Source organism: Pocillopora verrucosa, chromosome 4 (assembly GCF_036669915.1).
Source record: "Pocillopora verrucosa isolate sample1 chromosome 4, ASM3666991v2, whole genome shotgun sequence".
NCBI lineage: Eukaryota > Metazoa > Cnidaria > Anthozoa > Scleractinia > Pocilloporidae > Pocillopora > Pocillopora verrucosa.
In genome coordinates, this window is record NC_089315.1 from 20,550,866 (window position 1) to 20,575,009 (window position 24,144).

The window sequence follows — 24,144 nt, forward strand, 5'->3', positions numbered from 1 at the left end:
ATTACAGTACACTGTAACAGAACAATTTTGAAATTTCTTTTTCCCTTGTTGGTTGTTATTACTACACACATGTTTGTCAGTTCGCGTTAATGATTGACCATTTTGAATAAACGATTGTATGAAGGTGCTATTGATTGTGTGTCCCTATGCAAATTGTAATATTGTATGTCTTTAATATGCAATTGATTGTAATACTATGCAATTGATTTTCTATTGGTTTTAATGATCAACCATTGCGTGAGATTGAAAGTATATTTGTTATGTTTGATTGTACAAAGGTGCAATTGTTCATCCGTTGATACTATTGAATGTTAATATATATGCAAATGACTTTATTGAAAGTTCGTTCGTGTTAATGAAGTTCATGGAAGTGCTAATGAATGTATATTTGCCGTATAGTTTCAACTGTTGACGTAAATGAATGTACATTTTGCGTAAATGAACAGCAAAAGGTGTAACGCTGCTTTCATCTTGATCGCACCGAAAACGTGTTTTCGTTTGTGGCGGCTAAACTGAGCTGTTTTGAGCTTTATCTCACGGAAAACAATTTTTTTTTTCACTAAATTACGCTGTTTTCCGCTTTGTCTTTCTGAGAATGTTCTTTAACTTTTTTTTGTTAAATCACTCTGTTTTTACCGTTATCGTACCGAAAACGTTTTTGTTTGTTTATGGCTTTATTAGGTATAAAATGCACAAAGTAGCTGAGTTAGTTTAACTCGTTGAAATGGCTCCTCCTTTGTTCTTTCCCATCTCCTTACTTTCTTTCTCTACTGTCTGCCGCCAGGTGCTATTGGGGCGGCCCTTCTCGTGTTTCCCTCAAGGTGTCCAGTGTAGAGCAGTTTTTGCGATAGAGGCTTCTTAGAGGGTGACGTGTCCGATCCGCCTCCAGCATCTCCTCATCAGGATGGTAGGCATTGGCTCAGTTCCAAAACGTTTAAAGAGATCTTTCTTTGAGTTGACATCGGGCCAGAAAATGTGTAGGATACGTTGAAGGATTTAGGATGTGGAGAGCGCCAATAATAATTACTGACCCCCGTTAAATCCTATTGTGCTCCCTCTGTATTACATTAGCGATTTCATTCTAAGAAGATAATTGGGTCTCCAGTTCGGTCCAAGTTTCTAAGGAAAATGGGGGTGGTCCTATTTGTTGGTAGGGGAAATTATCAGGGGTATTCGAAACAAGCTAAAAGACTCGATATCGCTGTAAGCTAACTGCACTGCAATATTAATAATGGTGCACCCAGCAATATTTTTTAAAAATTGTAGCTCGATTTTATTGTTTTAAACTTTTGCGTTTAATCCCATTACTTTTTCTTCATTGTGTTTAACAAGAATCTCAAACAACTCTTCCTCTTTTTCCTCGACATCCTTTTTAACTTTCTCAGGAAATGTTCCCTGCAAGATTTCACTTGCTTTTCGTTTAAATGTTGACGATGTACATTTATGTTCTCTTACCCCATCAAATGACTGGTGACCAGTGGTTTCTACAATAACTTGTTCTGGCACACCACTTTGGTACAACAGTGTGGCGGAACCTCGCCTAAGAGAGTGGCTTGTGAAATGCCCCTACAATCCTGCGTTTGTCGTGATTTTCTTTACAACATTTCCTAACGTTTCTATTCCCATTGGTTTATTGTATTACCACACCTCTCCTTTCGGTTTGGGCAAAGCACGCAAATAAAATGCGTTAGCACTATTTCTTTGGGCACGTGAGACAAATAGTTCTTATTCAGCTCGACTGGGCAACGTTCTGCATTAGCTAAATTTTTGTATGCACGAACAACTTTCCTTTTGACACGCAAATGCCTCAAAATCCTATTGTTAGTTATACTAATACTTTCCATATACTTCAAGAATTCACACCCCGATTCATCATGTTTTAGAGATAACCGAGAGTTTTTGAACCTCAAATTTCGGTGTTCCTGCCCAGTCCTCAAAGCAAACTGAACGCCAAAAACCCAAACCAAAAACCGTTCTCGCTACATAAGAAACCATTTTCCCACAAAAAGTTTTCTTGTTCTTCTCTTATGAATTTTGCCTGATTGACAACCACACCTATTCCTTGTGCAACTTTCTCTTTCATTTGAAAATTCAATGCAGAATTTAAACTTCCAAATGCACAACCTTTTTTGTCAATCAAAGTTACATTTCGCTTACATTACTCACGTAAAGACATTTGAATGCTACATATCATTTCATATAAAGTCTTCCCTGGATACCCTTGCCGTCTTCTCTTCTGACTTTGGAAATAAATCGTGCCGAGACAAAATCCAGCAGCTCCTCAGACATTCCATTTAGACTCTCGTTTATTAACGGCTCGCCACCATAATCCTCTTTTAGTACTGCTTCGTTTCTTTCAACTGCCACTGATCGAAGACTTTCAAAACCCATGCCCATTTGTGACAACTTGCCTATGATATCCAACTTTCTTCGAGCTTCTCGCACTCAGAGGAGGGTATCGGTCTTCCAAACCTCTTCTCTCCTAAAGGAAAAAAAAGTAGAAAAGCCTCTGGAAGTTGGCTAAAGTATGGCCTTATAAAAAACAAAATGTCGTCACCTTCAATGATGGTAGATCTCGTGGAATTCGAGCTCTGCGTTATGTACATGGCAGATTCGTCTTCCGAGGAATCCTCTATCCAATCTCCGGGCAAGTGTACCTAATCAATACAATGTGTATTATACTATGCAAATATTGTTCACATCGACGTTCAGATTAATTTGAGAACACCGTTATCACATACAGGTGATAAACATAAATTACCACCCAGAAAGATGAGAAAAAAGTGTTACGCAATTTCTACCTCCAATAGGGAAATTATGCTAATTTAATTGTTTGCATGCCAACAAATGACAAGAAAGCGCATGAAATCGCTAACATAATGCAGAGAGAGCACAATACGATTTTACCGAGTGATTTACTGATTTCAATGATTTTACTGATTACTGATTTTACTTTTACTTAGGAATTATAATAGATAATTACTGCGGCACTCAGTTATATATCTCATAACATTGACTGCCTCAATAATTATCTATTAACTCTTAACCACACAGAAGGGTTGTCAGGACGCAGCTGTGATAGAATTTGAGCTTAGTACGAGTTCTTTAAGTGCAGGAGTGGAGGGGTGCATATTGCATTATGTTGAGCGAGTTTCTGTCCTTATTGAGAGGGCTCTGATTGTCCAGGTCAGTACTCTCATCTGTACTGATGATGCTGCCATGATAGCTAAATCTGTCTGTGTAGGGAAATTCTTCTTTATCAATCTGGACTAGGCGTGTGTTAATATTCAGCGCCATAAGTAGATTTGTCTTCCTGCTGATGTTGATGCGAACTTGCTGTGCAAAAGATGTCAAGGCATCGAGTCTTCTCTTGAGTGTGCGAGTGGAAAGTATTGTTGCTTACTTGGATTTAGCCTGTGTTGTTTTACAGGAGTATCATCACTGACATGCACATTATGATAAATTAGATATGTCCTGGCAGGGACATCAGGAAACAAGTCTTTACACTCTTAAAGTAGCTTCTCCAGGTCCTTGGTGGAGTAGCGTAGTAGATGGGAGTTCCAGCACATCGATCCAAATATATGATTCTGAATCATTGTGCCCTCATTTTCAATCTATTCTAGTGAAAATGACGTGTCTGATCCATTGAGATCAATGATACGACGTTTACCATTAGTAATGTAAATCCTAATGCTGCTTATAATGTTTTTGTTTATCGGCTTATAAGTGACTCTTTGCGGCTCCAATGTGAAGCTATAACTTGGTCGTAGAATTGATGTGCTGACACTGTATACTATGTCACTATCACTACCATCGATAAGACTTTCATGAACGAGGTCACAGTGAATACTCAGAATGTCCGTATCTTGATATAGACTCGGTGTATATGTGCCATAATTGTATTCTTCTTTCAAACTTTTTTTACGAACCAATTACATAATTAAAATCAGACCTTCTTAACTCTACTTCATAATCTTCATTCAATGTTATCAATACTTTTAAAGTGCTGTCGTTGAACTCTAATGTTATTGGGAATTCAATAGTGCCGTCTGAATTTTCAATGTTTGTTTCATATTGAATGTAATCATTGATTCTTGTGTTGTTCCATACTGCTGGTGCAAATTTGAGGTCTTTGAAACTCGATCCTTTGTCTGAGTTGTATTTTGTTGTTTGATTATTATAACCAGGATTAATGTTAAACCAGGTAAAGCTCATATTGATTACTCTGTTCAAACCGATGTTGTATTGTCTGTTGTTGTCTAATTGAATTGGTTTTGAGAAATTTATAGTAAAATCTGATGGTGTATTGGTTCCTTGACCTTTGACTGAATAAGATGACAGCTTCATTTCTATTGATGTATGCATGGAAAACCTGTTTTAAGGCCTTTTGGTTTCTTTTATGAATTGCTTCCTCTAATACTTTTTTCAATAGCTTTGTTGCTCTGGATTTTGTCACATCAGACCTGTTCAATTGTTTTCTAATATCATCATAATTCATTAAACTCAAATCATCTAATATCATATTACCTGAGTCTTGTTCGCCAAGACCATAATCAATTTGCTCCTCTTCGTATTCACGTGGTAAATCTGTATCTGTTGGTGGCATATATTCAGAATCAATTGAAAATTTTTCATTTTTTTAAATGTCTTGAATACTTTGTTCATACGCTGGTGGATTTGGTAACAATTGTTTATCTATTTAAGGTTCAATACCTTCATCATAAAGATTGTCAAAATCGTAATCTGGCATATAATACTCAGCAAGTATTCTATAATCTGGAATTTCGTTTTTCTTTTTGACTTTTCTTTTGTGAACAAAAGAGCAAGAGCTGTCAAATTTGTCAAATCATCCAATTTGTCAGTTATTGGTAAGAACATTTTCTGAAAAGATATTTGACTCGTTCGCCAAATTTAAGATTAAAAATGGCCTCTTGAACTGCATTGATATTCTTACCCAGTTCAGTTTTTCGTTTTTTAAGTTCATTCCATTTAAGTAAACTCTGTATAATAAGATTATATAACGAACAGTATAACTGGCAGTTGAACTTACCTAATATAATTGTATAACGAAAATTCCTAATTTTGACACAAAAGATGAAACTGTAACAAATTACAAACAACTGTATGATTTCATGCCTAATCAATGTTTCAGAACGCTAATATGTGCTTCAAGTGGTGGAGATAATTGCTTCTTAACATGATTTACAAGTTGCTTTATAATGAAAAAACATTGAACAGAAAAAATTCCAAAATTTGATGAAAACATTTGAACCAATAAGCAATGATGTGGGATATAATGTGATTGAAATGAGTAATGAAAAAATAAAACCGGTTTCTTCATTGGATGGCGACAATCAAAATTGGTGACATTCGATGATTATGTCTGTCAAAAGAATCAAAATGACAAAGTCAATTATATCAGAGGAAGACATAAAAATTGCAGTGTAATTCATCTCAGTCAGTCATGTTAAAAAACACCTAAATTAGATATCGGACTCAATTGTTCTCATTTTTGTTTATTTGATTTTCCAAGCAATAATAAAAAATCACCAATATGTCATGAAAACAAACATAAAACAACAGTTTGCAAAAGCCACTGAAGAACTATTTTCGTCTCTTTATGCAGATAAATCTGGAAAATTCATCACAAAAAATTTTAATGAAAAGATTCAATGTAGCATAATAATATGAGCTATTCAAATGGTATTTTAAACTTTGATAAAAAGTACAGCTTACATGGTGAAAAAATAATCTCAATACCTGGGCCCCCTTAGGCCCAAGGGAGATCCAGCTGATATGACAAAAATTTTATAATTGGATGGAAGCCAAGCAATGACCGATAATTTAGATATGGAGAGTAAAACAATGAAAAATCTTTCCAATCCAACGTCAAACCAAAATGCTATAACAAAGTTTTATGTTGATTCTGAAAATTCAAAATCTTTATTGATGGAACAAGAGTAATGACGGGCAATTTAGATATGGGAAGTCAAAGAATTAAACATCTTGCACAACCATCTGATGAAAATATCATCAATCTTGAAGAACCCACATTGAGTGATGATAAAGGAACCAAAGAGTTAAGTCGACACTGAAGATTTTTTTTTTTTTTTTTTTACATTTTTTTTATTTTGCTTAAAGCACAAATACTAGAATAGTACAAACAAATACAAAGTTAATTACACTAACGCTTACGCTACTCACTAACACTAATTACGAAATACTGCGTTACATTACATTCACAGTCGGCTAGATTTAATTTATGTTGTGGTTATATAATAATATAAACCTAATTTGTACAAATACTTCTACATCAAATTCCTTTTTTGGTAGAACGACTGTATATACAACTGCATCTATAACTGTTAATACCCGATACTCATCTATTGAGTTACAATAACATGTTTTCCTATTTTTTATAATGAATAGATTCTTTTTTATTCTTTTTTGCAATCAAAAATTCAAATTTCCGAGTTTCAGATGTTTTAGCCTTCAGTAAGGATACAGACGGCTTGATATTTTTACAACGACATGAATAAATGGTATATTTTCCAAGAATGATTATGTGATTTAACAAACAATTCCCAGGGATATTATCGGAAATACCAAAGAGGATTGTTACAAAGTAACAATCGTCGACACTGAAGATGCAAAATCATACCAATCAATGGGACAAGAACAATGACTGAAAATTTGAACATAAACAATGAAAAGATCATTAACCTTGCTGCTCCAACATCAAACCAAGATGCAAGCAAGAAAAGGTATGTTAACACTGTAACAAATAACATAAATATGACCAATCATTACATAAAGAATTTTCGATCTCCAATATATTCTTTCGATGCAGCAAACAAGGCTTATGTTGACCCTAAAACTTCATCAGCAAGTGATCCATCTATAACCAAAGATTTAAACATGAAAGACAATAAAATAACACATTTAAAAGGTCCAACATCAAACCAAGATGGTACAACAAAGTTTTATGTGGACACTGACGATGCAAAAACTTTCTCAATTGATGGAACAAGAGCAATGACTGGCAATTTGAATGTAAATAACAAAAAGATCATCACATTGGGTTTTCATCAGATGGGTCAGATGCAAGCAATAAAAGGTATGTTAACATGGTAACAAATAGCATCTTGAGTGGTAATGAAAACTTTCAAGGAAATTGTAAACAACAACAATCCTCGAATCATGAATCTACACACTCCAACTTCAAATAAAGATGCTTCAACGAAAGAATATTTTGATACTCAAATTTCATCATCAACAGATCCAACAATAAAAAAACTTTGGACATGAAAAACAAAAAAGGGTATTACAACAAAAGAACATGTTGACACAACTAAGTCCACTCTTTCAAAGATTGATGGAAGCAGATCAATGACTGATTACATGGACATGGGTGGAAAAGAAATCACAAACAAAAATAAGTACCAATTCAGTTACACAATCTATTTTTTTCGACTCCAAATGGATCGATGCCTTTGCGGGTTGTCAACGAACAAACTTTGATGTTCATCAAACAACTCATCGATCTACTAGGTACATTTCATTCTCTAAGCATTAACATTCCAGGAAAACCTGATTGGTTGCCTCGATCAAATTATGATTCTTTAGAAGACGATTTCAGAAATTTCAATGCAAGAAATCAGAAAATAATGAGTGTGGCAAATCCAGCACCAAACCAAGATGCTACAACCAAATAATATGTTAACACTGGCGATGCAAATCTTTTTTAATTGATGGAACAAGAGCTATGACTGGTAATTTGAATCTAAATAACAATAAAATAATCAATCTGGAATATCCCACAGACAACCAAGACGCAGTCGCAAAAAATTATTGAAATTGAAAATTAAACATGTCCTATGGCACTACAGATCGAAAAAACACATTTGCAAACATCATGAATAAAAGTGGACAGTTCAGTGATAATCAAAATATCACAGGAGTCAAATTCATTGACAAAGACTTTCATAAAGCTAAAAAAAACTTATGGAATTACACTGCACTTAAATTCCGACAAAGGATATTATTCATCTTGCGCTGGATTAGACATGTATGAAATTCCAACTGGTGAATATTCCTCAGTATTTGAATTATACTTCCCTTCTGTATCCATTGACTTTAAATTAGTCGTCATATTAGCCACCAGTATTGTTGAGACAATTTCAAAGGTGTCAACCAATAAATTCACGGATCATGCCATATCATTGGGTCACATGCACAAGTACAATAATACAACACCAGACTATCTGATGATAGATTTAGTATTGAAAAACAAAGCAGGTGTGTCTTATACACAAAATTTAACCATCCACATGGTAGTTTAATGCATCGCAGGTTATCACAATGACGTTCCACTCAGCGTTTGGGACAAAGCTTACAAAAAATGATGGAACAATCGAATTCATCCCACCTTAACAGGTTGATAAAAAGTACAGCTTACATGGTGAAATGTACAGAAGTGACCAAAGAGTTAAAAATACAAGACGCAGTCAATGATGATAATCCCATCACAAAAAAGAGTTTGATAAATGTATCAAAAGGGTCTATTACAGAGCCAAGATGAAACAAAGTCAAAAACAGTACTTTCAATTTCATCCAAATTCAGAAACATCAAAAGTCTTCACAAACGACACCAGTTATTGGTCTTTAAATCCCAAAACAGATATGAGATTCCTCACAATGAAAAAGGATTATATTCCATACAGGTAGCAGACATTGTCAAAACCACAAAAGAGGACAATTTACTACTCAGTTTTCAAGAAGCCTTTTTCACAACAACACCAGACAGAGCCAGATCCGTAGAAGATTTTTATTTCACCAATTCCAACACCAACAATAAATGGCGCACCTTTCACTTCGATTCTCAAATTTACATTCAAAAGGACGGTGGGTTATGGCTTCAATTCGAAGCAGAATCATTTCGCATAGATCAATCAGACACATCAATGCAATTCTTAGGGACAGACGACAGTTACGTAATAATCGTAAAACAAGATATATGATATATGATATATGACTTATTCGAACGGGATTCTAAATCATGACAGAGACAAATCAAATTAAAAACACACAACAAAAAAGTCTACATCAACAACAAAAAGATCATTTATAGAGGTAGACTAGTTCACAACAACACAAAACATGCAATATTTCCATCAGGAGTCAATGAATCAATCAACATAAAAAAGCAGCAACAATGGTTTCGAAACAGATCCATCAGACAACAAAAAATTCAAAATAATCAACGGCTTCAAAACAAACAATGAAGTTCATTTAAATTGAAGGCTTTCAAAACATTTTCTAAATTTGAATACTCCAATAAGGTTTACAATTCACGACCCAAATTAGATCCACAAATAAAAGAAAAATTTGATAGTCTGTATCATCATTATCGCAAACAAGAATAGACACACAGAAAAACATTTAGATACTACAAATATCTTGATCTTTGCTGCACCATTGGATCAGCCACTCTTTTTTGTGGAGGAATATTAGCGGGTGGTTTGACAGCAAATCCTGTAATACTTGAATCAATAACAACATCAGGAATGGTCTTAAAAGCCTATGCAGAAACCAAAAGCTTTAAAAGAAAGGTAGAAATGTCTCGATTTGCTTTCACATCTTATGCAAAAGTATTAACCCAAGTAAGATTATATTTGAGAGGCATAGAATACGACCAAAGCAAATTCCCAACAGAAATAAATCAGTTAGATTTAATAATAATAGACTTGTCTCTTCCAGCCCACAGATACGATGAGAAATACAAAAAGAAATTCACAACTAACAAATGATTTTCCCTATTTCATTTATTTTACTTTCAATTACATTTTTCCAATATTGCTCATACTTTTTCAATGTTCTTTTGAATTTTGAATTTTAATCTTCGTATCAATAGACATCACATGAAACAATTCTTTCATTATTATAAAACCATAAAGGTTTGAAGAAAGCAATTTACTTTACGGTGGAGATATGAAGCATCGTTCAACGGCAAAGTACGCTCATACTATATATGTAAAAACAGTGGATTAAAGAAAGTTTCAGTTTCTCTGAAAAAATTAAAACATCTCTCTTCGTGAGCGCGCAGCGTCATAACTTATCTTCTTATGTGAGACTCTGGCGCTTTAACAGAAAAAGAAACAGATTACGGCCTTAAGAAAAATATGTTTCGTAGAACCCGCCGCTGGTATCCAAAGATTCAAGTGAAGGGTATCTCAACCTTGAAACGCTTTTGTACAAGTAGAAAACGGAAATTCAATTCGAATCTAGCGCGATCTCTAAATCGTTCGTTCAACCCTCCTAAAATCTCATATTAATCAATCTTTTTTTGTTAAACTTTGTTTTATCTAAAAGTTTAAACACATTTAAAATTTTATTCATTTGGTTTAGCGTCAAATGAATAAAATTTTCTTTTTCAGTTCTTAACAAATGATTTAACAAATTATATTTTCTATCATAAACAGACTTCTTTCTAAATTTGCGCCAATTCTGCCAATAATCAACGTACTCTTCATCATAATTATATCCATGAACCAACTCAAAATTCACACAAACATTTTCACTAAATTTTTGTTCAGCAAACATATTTTCACAACAAACAAACTCATCAAATGAAGAATCAATAAAAAAATTGATCGCAATCGCGGAGCTGTGGTTTTCAGAATTAGTATATATTAGAGAATGATCGCTGATATCAGCACCCACTACGCCCGATGAAAATATTCTTCTTGTGTTATTTGTTAAAATCAAGTCGAGTAAAGTTGACGATGTCTTGCCTATGCGAGTGGGTGATTTAATCAAATTTTTGAGACCGTATACTTCTAGTAAATCTCTTAAGTGACCACCGTTCTTAGGATCCAACAGATTATTATTGAAGTCTCCAACGCAGATGACATCGTTTTAAAAAGTTGTAACAACTTCAAATTACCTGCTCAGTTCGAATTTCAATGGAGATGTTGGAATAGATGGCGGCCTGTAAATCACCATAACAGTGAGCCAGGACTTTGCTACCTTCACTTTCAGTATGATGTGTTCTGTCCTGAAGTTTGACGTGTCAATACCATTTTGATCTCCAAGCTCTTTTGTCACAGTGAAACAAAGATCACTTCGTGCGAATATCATAAGCCCCCCACCATAAATGTTTCTATCCAATCGGCACATACGGAAGCCCTGAATGGCAAACTGGCTGTCAGGATATGTTTTAATTTCGAACCTTCCGCGCATAAGCCAGTTTTTTATCTCATGGAATTTAAAGCCGCCTATGCTGTTGGCATTGATATGACCGATCTTTACGTTTCTCCGATGCGTTTTAACTAAAGTGTCAAAACTCGTCCAAGTGTTGTTGTGGTCTTCGTTCTCATTCAGAGTCTGGTTGGTGTCACTGCAAGAACTGTAGCTGGTATCAATTTCACTAACGTCAGTAAAAGGTAGTTGTTTTATCTCGTCCAAGCAGGGAGGACATATCCAACTGGCGGTTTCAGAAGCCTGTAATCGCTTTAACTCTTTTGGTGAGATTCCACCGCACTTGATATGAATTCGTTTAATTCGTTGCAACACACAGCCCTGTGATTTTTAGCTACCACTTTTATACAAACGGTGCAACTTTCCGGTCCTGGATTAGGGCTAATGTCTCCACTTAGACGAAGCAGTTCAAAGTTGACGCTTGCGGTGCTGTTGCTCTAGTAGTGAAATCTAGACTTGGTGTACCTCGTATGACACCTATTTACAAGATGGCGGCGATTTGCAGCAATGAATGATATCAGAAACATACACACTGGTCTCATTTGCTCGGTTTCTGAATTCGATAATACATTAAGGTCATTATATTCCCTTCCAAGACAGCAAAGCAATTGTAAGAGGAGAAGTAAAAGCGTTTCAACGGAGCCGTGACATGCACGTGTTTGCGCCATACTAATAGGTTTATGCGTAAATTTGACGTGTAAAGATTCTATTTCAATCGTCACTACTAGTTATCGCTGCTAAATCATCACTGCTAATCGTCGCTGTTAGATAATCGCTACAAGCTATTTGTTATCGTTCACTACAAGCTATTTACTACCTTTAGGAACTTGACCAAAGTAATTTTTTATTTCTTTTACATTTATGTTGTTTACCTTTTATATGTATTATTGGTATAGTTCACGTATTCAGTTTTCCGTACGATCGATTCAATTTTAGTCAGCAGGTTAATGTTACATTTCGCAACGCATTTTTTCTAGATTAGTTTCTGTTGTATTTTCTTTTAGTTCGAACCACACGCACGCAAACTCAAACACTACTCCTCATCAAGCAAATTTCGTCTTAGCGCTATCGTCTGAAAACAATAAAGATCACTGTGCGCGTTCGAATTGTCCGTTCATTCGCTTAGGTAACCTCTCGAGGTTACGGGCTAAAATAGTTAAATTGTACAAAATGCACAAAGTAGCTGAATAGGTGCAACAGCTTAACACTGCCAAATTGGCTAAGACGCTTTAATTGGACAAATGCACAAGCAAGCGTCTTTGCTTTGACTAGTTAAAATGATTTAATTGAGTGAAAACGTTGAACTGGAAAAAGTGCAGAAACTAGACGAATTGGTGCAACTGGACAAAATGGTTAACTTCACAAAAAAGCTTCAATTGAACAAAATGCATAGACTACATCAATTGATTTAGGTGATCAAAACGGTCAAATTAGCTGAAACGGTTTAAGTATACAAACTATAACAACTGGTTCAATTGGGTTAACTGGCTAGACTAATAAAATTAGCTAAAATGGTTAGACTGGGCAAGATGCGCAAACTAGATGAATTGGGCGCTAATAAGGTTGACTGGAGAAGTATGGAGACGGCTAGCTCGACTATCTCTGGCAAGGTGTTCCTGGCAGCAAACCCAACTCTGTACTTTCTGCAATCCTTAAAACTCTTACCATGCGGGAAGAAAGTACAGTCTTTCTCCTTCAATGATCCTGGGTCAGCTAGACACGTTTCTTGTAGAGATGGTAATTTCTGCCTGCGTCTTAGTAGCTCGTCAAAAATAACTGCGGACTTATTGCGTCACTGATGTTCTGGAGTTCTTCAAGTCCTGTTATCACCGTGCAGATATTCCAGCATCCCAGTTTAAGAGCTGCTCTCTATTTGTTGCTTGTTTTTGTTTTTTTCCTGCCTGGTGTGGGTGTTGCGGTCTGCTTGTCGGTCAGGAAGGCAAACCATGGTGAAACAGCATTTTACCGGCTGGGAGCTGCGCAGCTTGAGGTGGGAAGTACGTGTTTACTGAGATGCGAAAATCCCTCCCATCGACGGAAGCAATCCCTGAGGCCTAGCTCTATGCAAATCGAGCGATGGCCTATAACTTGTAGACTGCTGCTTCCCATTTTTTTCCACGCTTTGAAGCAAAGTTGGAGTGACTTCTCTACGGCGCAAGCCAGGGTAGGGTAATAAGGAGGATCACTTGTTGGCCATTCAACACCACGCAACTGGTGAACCCAAGTGAACGAAAAAAGGCTGATAGTGCTTAGCACCAATGACATCGCAGGAACTTTTAGACTATGACAAAGTTTGCCACCAAACTGCCTCAGAGGCTCCAGCTTTCGATCTCTATTTGGGTTTACTCCTTAGCTGTCTCTTTTCTCGAAGATCTCCCACCAGGCAGTGAGTCATCTATTCCGTAGCTTAACCAAAGCTGCTGGATATTGAATGCATGTTTAGAGACCCAGGTAGAGCTCATGGAATTCTCTACTGCATAGCAAATAAACATGTGGCTACCACTTTACCTGGAAGGGAGAGGCTTGAGAAGCGCATCACCTTCCTTTGTAAGCAGACATTAGCCCAGACCTCACTTGTTCCCAGAAAGTACATAAACTAGTTAAAAGAAGACAAACAAGCGGCTAGACTACATGCACTTTCATGCCAAAATCTCACGCTACATTATGGAAAGGCAATACAGCCATTTTTTGTCATTCCACAGTGCATGTAGTACCTCTTCTTACTTTTTATTTTACGGTATTCATCTAGAAAAGTTAGAAATTTTTTTCTTTGATAGCTTATTTTCTAATGTATTATTATTATATGACAATATTATGATATTATAATATATTAGTAAAGAATAGGTATTAAATTATAGCCATAAAAGCATAGTTATGTAAATGGGTACAGAAATAGTTTTATAAAATAGTAAAGAGTATTGGTTGTTATAAATAGTTAGGAAGTATCTTCTTCTTCTTCTTCTTCTTCATGCCCTTTACGCCTAACAGGCATGTAGGGCAGCAACGTGTTCCCTCCACATCTGGCGATCCCTTGCCATGAACTTGATTCCCTCCCAGGTCTTCCCCATCTCCTTTATTTCCTTCTCAACTGTCCGTCGCCATGTGATCTTGGGGCGACCCCGCTTGCGTTTCCCTTCTGGCGTCCAATGCATAGCAGTTTTTGCAATGGAAGCTTCTTGGCGGGTGACATGGCCAATCCACCTCCAGCGTCTCCTCATCAGGATGGTAGCCATTGATTCGGTTCCACACCGTTCAAAAAGATCTTTGTTGGAAATGACATTAGGCCAAAAGATGCGTAAAATACGCCGAAGGCTTTTGGTGTGAAAAGTGGAGAGTTTTGATAGATCCTTCTCCGTTAAGCGCCAACATTCTGAGCCATACAGGAGGGTTGGTTAAGAAGTATGATTATTAAAAAATAGTATATGATATATACCTTACATACATAAATAATTATAAGATGATATTCAATCAAAATTAATAGTCAGGTCTTCAATAATCTTTTGTTTCTCCTTTGTTATATTGGCTACTGCCTCCTTTTCTAGTGTTTTCTGTGGATCTGGTTTTCTTGTAATATCTCTTACCACCTATCTTTGTATCAATAGACAGAAATGATTTATCGCTGTTGTCTTTGATTACAACTCTTTTGTCCAGTAATCCTACTCTCTCTCCCTATTAATTGCTGGTTATTCTCTACTGGAACATTATACTGCATCTTCTCTCTCTTCTTTAATGGATTGAATCTTACGTTTATTAGTTTATTCTTGTATTTAGTAACATACTCATTGTTATAAAAACTCTCTACATTCTCAAGTGATTTCTTATCAGAAGATGGATCTGAAACGACTAGTACACTAGTCGTTATACACTTGGCTCTTCTTGTTGGATAGATGCCACTTTAACCTCATCTTAAGTTCTACAAAAGTTAAACCAGATATACTCTTCCATCATCGAACATAATAATGTAGATCTTAGTATTTTAAAAATACTACTAAACTTACTATTTAATAGCTCCAACCTGGGCTGCACTCTAATGAAATACCTATTTTTGACCTCTTTAAAGTTCATATGAATGTACTCAAACTTCTTAATTGTTTTTTTTATGCATACGATGAACATCGTAGATATTATAGTTCTCATCAATATCTGCACCCTGATACTTGTACACTGTTTCACAGAAACTTCGGATGAAGTATTCTGCGAACTCTCCATGGTAAACCATTCATTATTTACCTTTACTTCTTTATTGATGAAAGAAGCACCATTAACCTTTTCCTCTTTGCTGAAAACTAGAGTTTGGTCAAACCTTTCATCATTACATTATATGTCTTTAATAATAAATTCTATGGTATTGAATATCTTCTAGTCTTTAATATTTTTTGTTGCAATGATTGGAGAACCAACACATACCTTATATTTCTCAGTCTAACCATAATACTTGAATTCGGTGGTTGCATATTTCTTGTTGTCCACGAATCGGTTAATTATAACATTTGGTATTAACCCTTATTCTGGCAGAATTCACTAAACAGATATTTTTATTGAACTTACCCGCCGGTTCAAAGTAAGTAGATATTCTACCAGTATCGAAGAATACTTTTAACAAATCATTGGTCTCTGTATCATACCTACTAGTACTTTCAATGTATCGTGGTGTCTTTGTTTTGCTGCACATGTGATTGATGGTAATAGAATACTGATAATTGTAATGCACTTGACTACCAGTTTCAACGGGTTCACATTGATTGTAATCTCCAAATAAGTATACCTTATTGTTGAACAAAGTAAAGGCTTTGTAAATCTTGGTCATCCATTTGTTTGGTACCATACTAAATTCTTCAATGAATATACCTTTTCTCTAAAGGCTTTTCTATGTACAGTCTTTATCCAACCATTCACAGAATTAACTATCAAATGTAAAACACATACTATTTAATTGTTCTTTGTCATAACCAAAGAATATCAATCTATTTCTAACATTCTCTACTGAATTGCACCGCGTTCGCCCCCTATCGAGTTCGTCCTTTCGAGTTCGCCCCCACTTTATGCCGTGTTCGCCCCCACACTTTTCGAGTTCGACCTCATCAAGTCGAGTTCGCCCCTTGATTGAGTGATATCCAGATGAGTTGATTTGTGACGAAGGCACTAGCGGAATGTGCCAAATGTCACGTCAGCGACGACCATTTTGAATTTCGGCAATTGCGTGGAACCTGCTTGGGAACTGGGTTGACGAAAGATCAAAGGTTGTTTATTATAAAATTCCTTGCCCTTGCCAAACCGCAAATATTGTGGTTGTCTGCCTTCTTTAAAGTTACTCCTAAATGCTTCAGTTACAGTTTCACCTTTTTTGTCTCTTAAAGATTTTATCCATCCATATTTACTATACACATCAATAACCATAAGCAGATATTTATACCCCTTATTCCATTTACTGAATTTCTGCATGTCGACTAGATCTGCTGCCCATATTTCATTAACATCATGAAAAATAACATGCTGTCCGGTGAAATCTCTTTTTATCGGTCTATGTGGTTTGTCAGCTAATTGTTGTTGCCAGCTCAATGGCTTTTTCCGTTTTTCGAAAGACCAAGACTAAGTTTCTCTTTGTGTTTATAGCATTTATAGCAATGTCCCCATTGTCTATCCCTACATGAAACTGCATCAAGTGATCTGTCATCTTTCTGTCGGCCTCGTTCTTAAACTTTCTGTCATCCTTGCAAACATTATAATCCAAATCATGCTGCATTGCAATGGCATCTGTGGAACTAGAAAAAAGCAATTGCGTGACGCTCGGTACGCTGTAAGATGACATGTTTTTATATTCAAGACGTAAAAACTCTTCATTCTCACTCTGCATTTTGTACCCACTCTGCAGTCTGCAGTTATATTTTGTATCCAGTCTGCATTTTGTACTAACAGGTATCCGTGGCACCAATACAGTTTATTTTTGGTTACATTTATTCGCACAACACACATAATCTACCACAAAATACCTGTGTGACGTAATTCGACATTTTCGTTCTTTTCAGCGTTAATACTATTCTTTCCTTTTGTAAGAATGTATACCACTTACAATGTTTCAAGTCATCCACCCACCCTACAAAAAATAATTTCTGCATGCTTAGCATGCCTATGTTTTGAAATAGGTGTATGCCGTTGGTCAGATTTGAGCTCACTATTTGAGTAGACTAATCCGACACCCGTAGTATCACTATACTTGATTCCAAGGATCCAGTACCATCCAGGTATCCCAGTTACCCTGCTCACAGGGTCTAGTTAAGTTTAGGTTAGTGAAGTAAAATTTAGTCAACCTTTCAGGATGTACAATGACAGGTTCAAGACTCACAACTAATTTTTAAGGTTAGCCTACCTGGAACAATCATCTTGAACTAATGATGCCCAACAGAACTATCCATGGTAAGAGGGCAGGCTTTCCTTTCTTCATTAAAAGAAATAATGATATTATCATCTTTCCACAAGCTCAGTGGAAAGTGACAGTGAATGAGACTGAGTGTCTTTGTTACTTAAATAAATATCCAGAGCCAGGATAAAAAGTCAGACACAGTCTGCAAAACTCTCTTACTTTAATTTGTTAACCAATTAAGCTAAAGCTTTACATTCTTGCTTTGTGATTATGTGGATGCCAATTACTGGTAATTCAACTTTTATGCATCAAAATACAAAAAAATGTTCTCTTCATCTATGTGCCCTAAACATTACAGGGGAGGAGGCAGGTTCAATTAAAAACATGAATTAAAATAAGAGGGCCCCCCTTAATTTCAGTCTTAATTAAGAAGGATCCTTGTTTTTCCAGATTCCCACCCTTTTAAACTCGCATATCTTGTGACCAATTCCTTATTTCAATGTTCAGTTTGGGTAGGACTGTTGGTAAGAAACACCATGCATTAATGAAAGCTTGAGCTAGTGTATTTAATGCAATCTATATAATAATACTTCATGTTACAGTATGGTAACTTACACAGCAAAATTATGTAATCACACAATTCCCAACAAAGGAAGTCAGATTATTGACTTGCCAGCTTCAACTTTTGAGGGCTTATGGTACAGAGAACAAACATGGTAAACAGCTACAATTAATACAAAGTTGAAAGTTTGAAAGCTAAAAAATATACATGACAATCATCAGACCCTATGCATCCTAGCAAAAGAAGGGTCATTTACCACCATAACTTCTCCCAAATGTTCATGCTTACAGGAAATCATTTATTTTTGTCTCAAGGTGGTACTGTATTTACAATAGTTCTGCCAACACAAATGCATAAATTTTTCTAAAGTTATCTCATAGCACATGACTGTACAGGTCAAGTGAAAGGTTCCTGCATGGGGACTAACATTTCAATTACCTCAGCAAACTGTAATCATCAAAATTGCAAGCCATGGTGTATTTACTAAGTGCTCAAGTTTCCAAATTAGTTACCTAATTCTTACAGTGAAGTTCAATCCTTTTTTAGGCTATCTTCAGCTTGATCATCCTGTTACATGTGAAATCATCAAATGTTACTCACATATTCAAATAATTACCTGAATCAAAAGTTATAATTTTTTTTAACAACCTGCTACCTTAAATTGTGATCCAGGAATAGTAAATGGTAATGAAGAGAAAGGAAAAGTGTTCTTGAAATATTCCACGTTAAATGAAATTTTGTTATGAATGTTAATTGTGATTGTAACAAAAACATCTGTGAAGCTATAACAGTTACCTTTCCAGGTAAACAAACCATAATGAAGCATGATATGAATAAATTTAATCTCACCCAGTCTGAATGTAGAATCCAAAATCTAATTAACTTACTGGTGAATAAGAAAAAGCTCAATGTGTTTTTCCTTCCTCTGTCATTCCAAATATCACAAATCAATCATGCCACCACTTCAGTGTGAATGTGTGCTTTTTCTTATGAATGGCTATTTTAAGTATCTATCTTTTACCAGTGGACATCTGAGGAGAATGAAGTCTACACTGGCAATTTGAAACATTGCAGGCAAACCCTACAACTGATTAAATTCTATTTGATCAAAAACATGAATGGCAATAGAGGAGATTAGCTAGCACAATTCAAGTTTCCCCTCTTTTAGTATTCTGTGATGTTTTTCTATCACATGGTAAAGTTTACAGTTTCCTTCTTTTCACTGTCTACTGTTCACTTGTTTGTTTGCTTTCCTAACAATCTTCGCTATTGTTGCCAACAAATGTGAGGAGCATATACATGAAAATGTGTACAGCTAATAATAATTTAATCCCTGAGAGTGACTAGCATCTAATTTCTCCTTTTAACATCACCCCTGAGTCACACATTAAGGTCATGAGAATAAAGGAAATGATAATCAACTGAAGAACCTCTTGATTGTTAAACAAATTCTCCTTGCCAGCACATAAGGAAATATATGGAGAATATGCATTCTGATATTGGGGTGTATAGGGTTAAAGACATCATGTAATCAGTTATATATATGTAGAGTACTGCTTGAATATATGATTGCATTAAGTACAAATGCCAAGTAAACATTGTTCTGTGGTCTTCTACTTTTCCACCTGGGAGGTTGCCTTGTGAGAAAAAAAAAAAAAAAAAAAAAAAAAAACCTTTTTTAAGACACCTACAATGGTAGGTACACACAACTGACATGTATGAGTGAAGCATGTCAAGCATTAAGTTATGATTGTCAATTTGCTCTTTATTACTTGCGAACAGCTTACTTCTATCAGCTTTAAAAACTTCTGTATCCCCACTTTCAAAGAAAAGCATTTCCCATAAAAATTTAAGCATTAAAGACATAAGCTACCAGCTACAGGTTTTTCCATTGCAAGTGTTTCTATCATCAGATTCTCATCACATTTTTTTGTTACTGGTACATTTGAAAGCATAGGAATATTTTAATCATTACAATATGTTGAAATCCCCCATTTTAACCCTTTAACTCCCATAAGTGACCAAGAAAGAATTTCTCCTTACAATATCAAGCAGAAAAGTTATGAGAATAAAAAAATATCAGTTAGGGGATTATAAGATGATCCAATACTAAATCCTCCAAACTAACATCACAAGAACTGTATAGGAGATAGTAAGGGGAATTACTAATGACATCTTGGGAGTTAAAGGGTTAAGTCCCATTGTTAACCTAGACAGAATTTCTCCTTACACTATTAGTATGATATAAAGCAGACAAGTAATGAAAATTAAGACAAATATCAATTTGAGGATTATTGGTTGATCCAATTCCAAATTCTCAAATTTAACATCACATAAATTGTTTGGCAGACAGTAAGGAGGATTACCCATGAAATTTTGGGAGTAAGACACATGGTAATTATTTGTAAAAGAAAGACAGCAGATAAATATAACATTATACTCCAGTAAAGTCTTCATATGTAGAATGAAGTTTCGAACTCATTGACATTAAGTTGACTTCATAATTTATATTTTAGTTCAAGAAATGTGCAATATCTCTTTACAAGGATGAAAAGGGAATGCCATTTATGAATTTTAAAATAGCAAATGCCAAAAACATAAAGATGGAATTTAAAAAACTACTAAGATATAGCATATCTATTCACTGAGGTTTTAATCATTGGCTGTCAAACAGAGATATTAAATAGGGTTTCTGAAAAAAACCAGGGCAATAAAATTAAAGATTCAGGAGAAGCATATGATTTTAACTTGTTTACTGATGTTCTCACTTGAATACCATCTGGAACGAGAACTCTGCAAGACTTCTGTTTTATCTTGAATTCAAACAAAATTCAATTATTTGCAGGCAGGTTAAGGAGGAAATTAAAGGATGGATACATGTTACATAAAAAGAAACCCCTTACAATAAAATAAAGCAGAAGCATATTGCCTACATGTCTATGCTTCTGACTACAGCTGTAATAGGTATTTTTTAAGTAATTATCTACATATGTTAACCGAGTGCAAAATATGGTCATAAAAGCAATTTTATTCTAACCTTCCTACTTGAAGGGTGCCTTGTGTATCAAATATACCAAGTTCAGTACCTCCAGAGTCACAAGCCGGGCTTTTGGGGCTACAAAATAATAAAATAATCATCGAGTTATGTCAGGCCAATTTATCGAGAGTTAATTAAGTATAGTTTCCTACAATCGTATGAAAGTTTAAAACGTGCTTCACTTGCGCTATATATACGGATTTGTCGTTCTTAATTACTAATGAAATTCCGAGGGTGGGACTCAATTGGTTCACGAGAGAATATCCAAGCAGGTTATAAGAATGGTTCGCGAATTGCAAACTGTTAATATGTTGACAAAATTTCCCTAAATTATGGTGCCGATACGAATCTATCATTCAAAATCGCTTATGAAATTCCGAGACTAAACCTCCATGAATTTAACAGAAAATATCCAGGAAGGTTACAGAAACAGACTCTCAAAAAATGCTCTTGGATTCGAAAACTGTAAACAACAATTATTTACGCGAACCATGTGCTTACCGGCGCGCTTGTGAGGTCAAATTGCCAGAACCCCGTTTAACTGCACAATCACAGCTCGGACGCTTCTTGCAAAATATGGTGACTATCAATTTTAGAGATTAATTCTTCAGTTTCCAGCATAAAGAAAAAAACATCGTATCGCAAGCATGTTCATCATTACGCCTCGAAATGTTGAGCGAAGAGAAAGTGGGTCCTTGTTTTGTGACACAAACCACTTCCTGAAGTTCGAACGAATCGAGTAGAAAGCATGAAAACATAGCGCTGAAAAGTACGACAACCAAACAATTAAAACTCAGTCATCCTGCTGTGGAACCATCTCCATTTAACCCGTGAGTTTGTTTGCACCACACATTTGCGGTCCATAATTTGATTCTCAGATGTTTGACGGGTTCTCACATGACAATATCGTCAAAATCAAATTACCGCGTTAGACTTAATGTAAACATGAACATCGCTGACTCAATCCTATTTTATATTAATTTTGGGAAAGGCCATTACTTCGTTCTTAGGGTTAAACAACACATCTTCGGCAAAGCCCAACATATTTCAAATGAATAGAGTAATCCTGCGATAATTAACTGAAGAGAAAAAAAGTAGAAACTTGCGCTCGCGGTTCGACATCGTTTGAAAACTTTCTGGGCAAAACAAAATACGTAAGATAACTTCTTTTCCCATAACACCACGACTGTATTAAACTTTCAAACGAAAGGACGAGAAATAACTTGAAGAATACGAACACTATGCAATATTATTCGAGCGATGAACCGGCGTAAGAGTTTTTAGGCGATGAATGCCAGAGTCAATATTTGTTTTCAGATGCGACTTTGTATTTCCTCCTCGCGTTGCTCTTCGCAAGAAACTCGCCTTTTTACTTATGCCCTCTATTGTTCTCTTTTGCGTTCTTCTCGCCGTATTCTGCCTATTTTGGCGTCCTTTCTAACTTTCTTGCGCGATTTCCTGGACTCGCTTAACGCTGTTTACTTGTTGCTTTCTTTGGTCGCTCTCTCTCTCTTTATATCCAGCCTATTTTCAATTAAAACCCTCTCTCTACGAACTTGAATTATAACAATTTCCTCCGGTTGACAAAGCTTAAACTCTGCCGGTATTGTTGTCTTACGAATTGTTTAGAAATTGCAAAATACTGAGAATTACTGTTCAACTACATCCTGACCAGTTTGATTTCCCGCTCAAAACGCGGGTGGCAAATTTCATCTACTAGCTCACGTGAGGTCAGCATTAGATTCCATCCACCAAAACCACCTTGGTCGAGAGGGACTGAGATGGAATGATGGACAACTCATGACTTGTTATACTAAATGAAAATTACGAAGCTACGACAACATGCCGACTTAGCCCGATGACCTAAGTGTATCATTTGTTTGGGAAATTGCGTCAAAACTTTTTACTCAAGAAATGGTAAGTATTAATTTATTGTTCGATTGTAGTATTATAAAACATTTTACGCAATTTTATTCAGATATTTCACGTATTTAAAAGGTGCCCAGATGTTACGTAGTTTTGGTGGATGTCATTAGGGAACATCCACCAAAACTTTGACCGAAACCATCAACAATATATTTTTTTAATTTTATCTATAGCCACTGTTAGATGTTCAGGGAGACAAAAGATTTATACCACTAATTAGCAGTTAGTGCTCTGGCTACCGGGGTAATTATTTTTTATGGTGCACAATTGCTGACCGACCAAACGTTCATAATGATTATCATAACTCCTAACACATAGAATAAAGTGGTTTTGGTGGATGTTTCTCTCCATCCACCAAAACCACCATAGCAATTTCTGCTATTTCCTTACAGAAGACTGATGTGACCTGCTATTTGGAGTACATAACCACAATCTATTTCTTTGTATGTAGAGATATTTTGCAAAGTTCTTGAGTCAGCACCTTTTATTATTGAAACCATAATCATAACATGGTGCGCAATATAGAATACAAAAGGTTCTGGTGTGGTAATCATGTAATCTTGAAACAGGAGAGTTTTTAACTGACTTAAACTGATTTAAACAGACATTTGCAACAAAATTCCAGGTTCAGAAATTTCTTCCACTATTTCCGCTAAAGTCATAACCTTTAAGTACAACAAATCAGCACATTAGTAATTGTTATCAGGGGTCTGAAAATCCTATAAATCTTTCACATTTATTTCAAGTAACCTTTAATTTCACATGGATGAATAAGTATACGCTCAAGATGCAGAATGTCTTACATTTTACAAACTATTTCCCTTTTTATGGATAGACAGTGAAAGGCCTTTGCCACATTGGTGAATCAAACCATTGTATACCATGCATTTTGTGATAATTGTTTGTTTTTGCTCACAATATCCAGAAAAATGGAGGGGATAAATTTAAATAGCAAATTCTATTAATGGTTAAAATTGAATAACATTGGAAGATCAAATT

At 35.6% G+C, this 24,144-nt stretch overlaps 2 long non-coding RNA genes and 1 pseudogene across 2 annotated transcripts in view; 1 reads left to right on the top strand and 2 right to left on the bottom strand.

Annotated features, from left to right (window-relative positions):
* Positions 1–1,281: 1,281 nt before the first annotated feature.
* LOC136280369 (uncharacterized) lies at positions 1,282–2,194 on the bottom strand (annotated as a pseudogene).
* Positions 2,195–17,916: 15,722 nt separating this feature from the next.
* LOC131773182 (uncharacterized) lies at positions 17,917–22,170 on the bottom strand. Its single transcript, XR_009339326.2, has 3 exons — positions 21,721–22,170; positions 21,220–21,297; positions 17,917–19,819 (listed from the first exon to the last, which is right to left on the bottom strand). It is a non-coding gene; the product is annotated as an uncharacterized lncRNA (long non-coding RNA).
* Positions 22,171–22,942: 772 nt separating this feature from the next.
* The window catches only part of LOC131773178 (uncharacterized), a 1,901-nt gene continuing 699 nt past the window's right edge, over positions 22,943–24,144 (top strand). Inside the window, exon 1 of the long non-coding RNA XR_009339324.2 lies at positions 22,943–23,136. This is a non-coding gene — a long non-coding RNA (uncharacterized lncRNA). The remainder of the gene's footprint in view (positions 23,137–24,144) is intronic.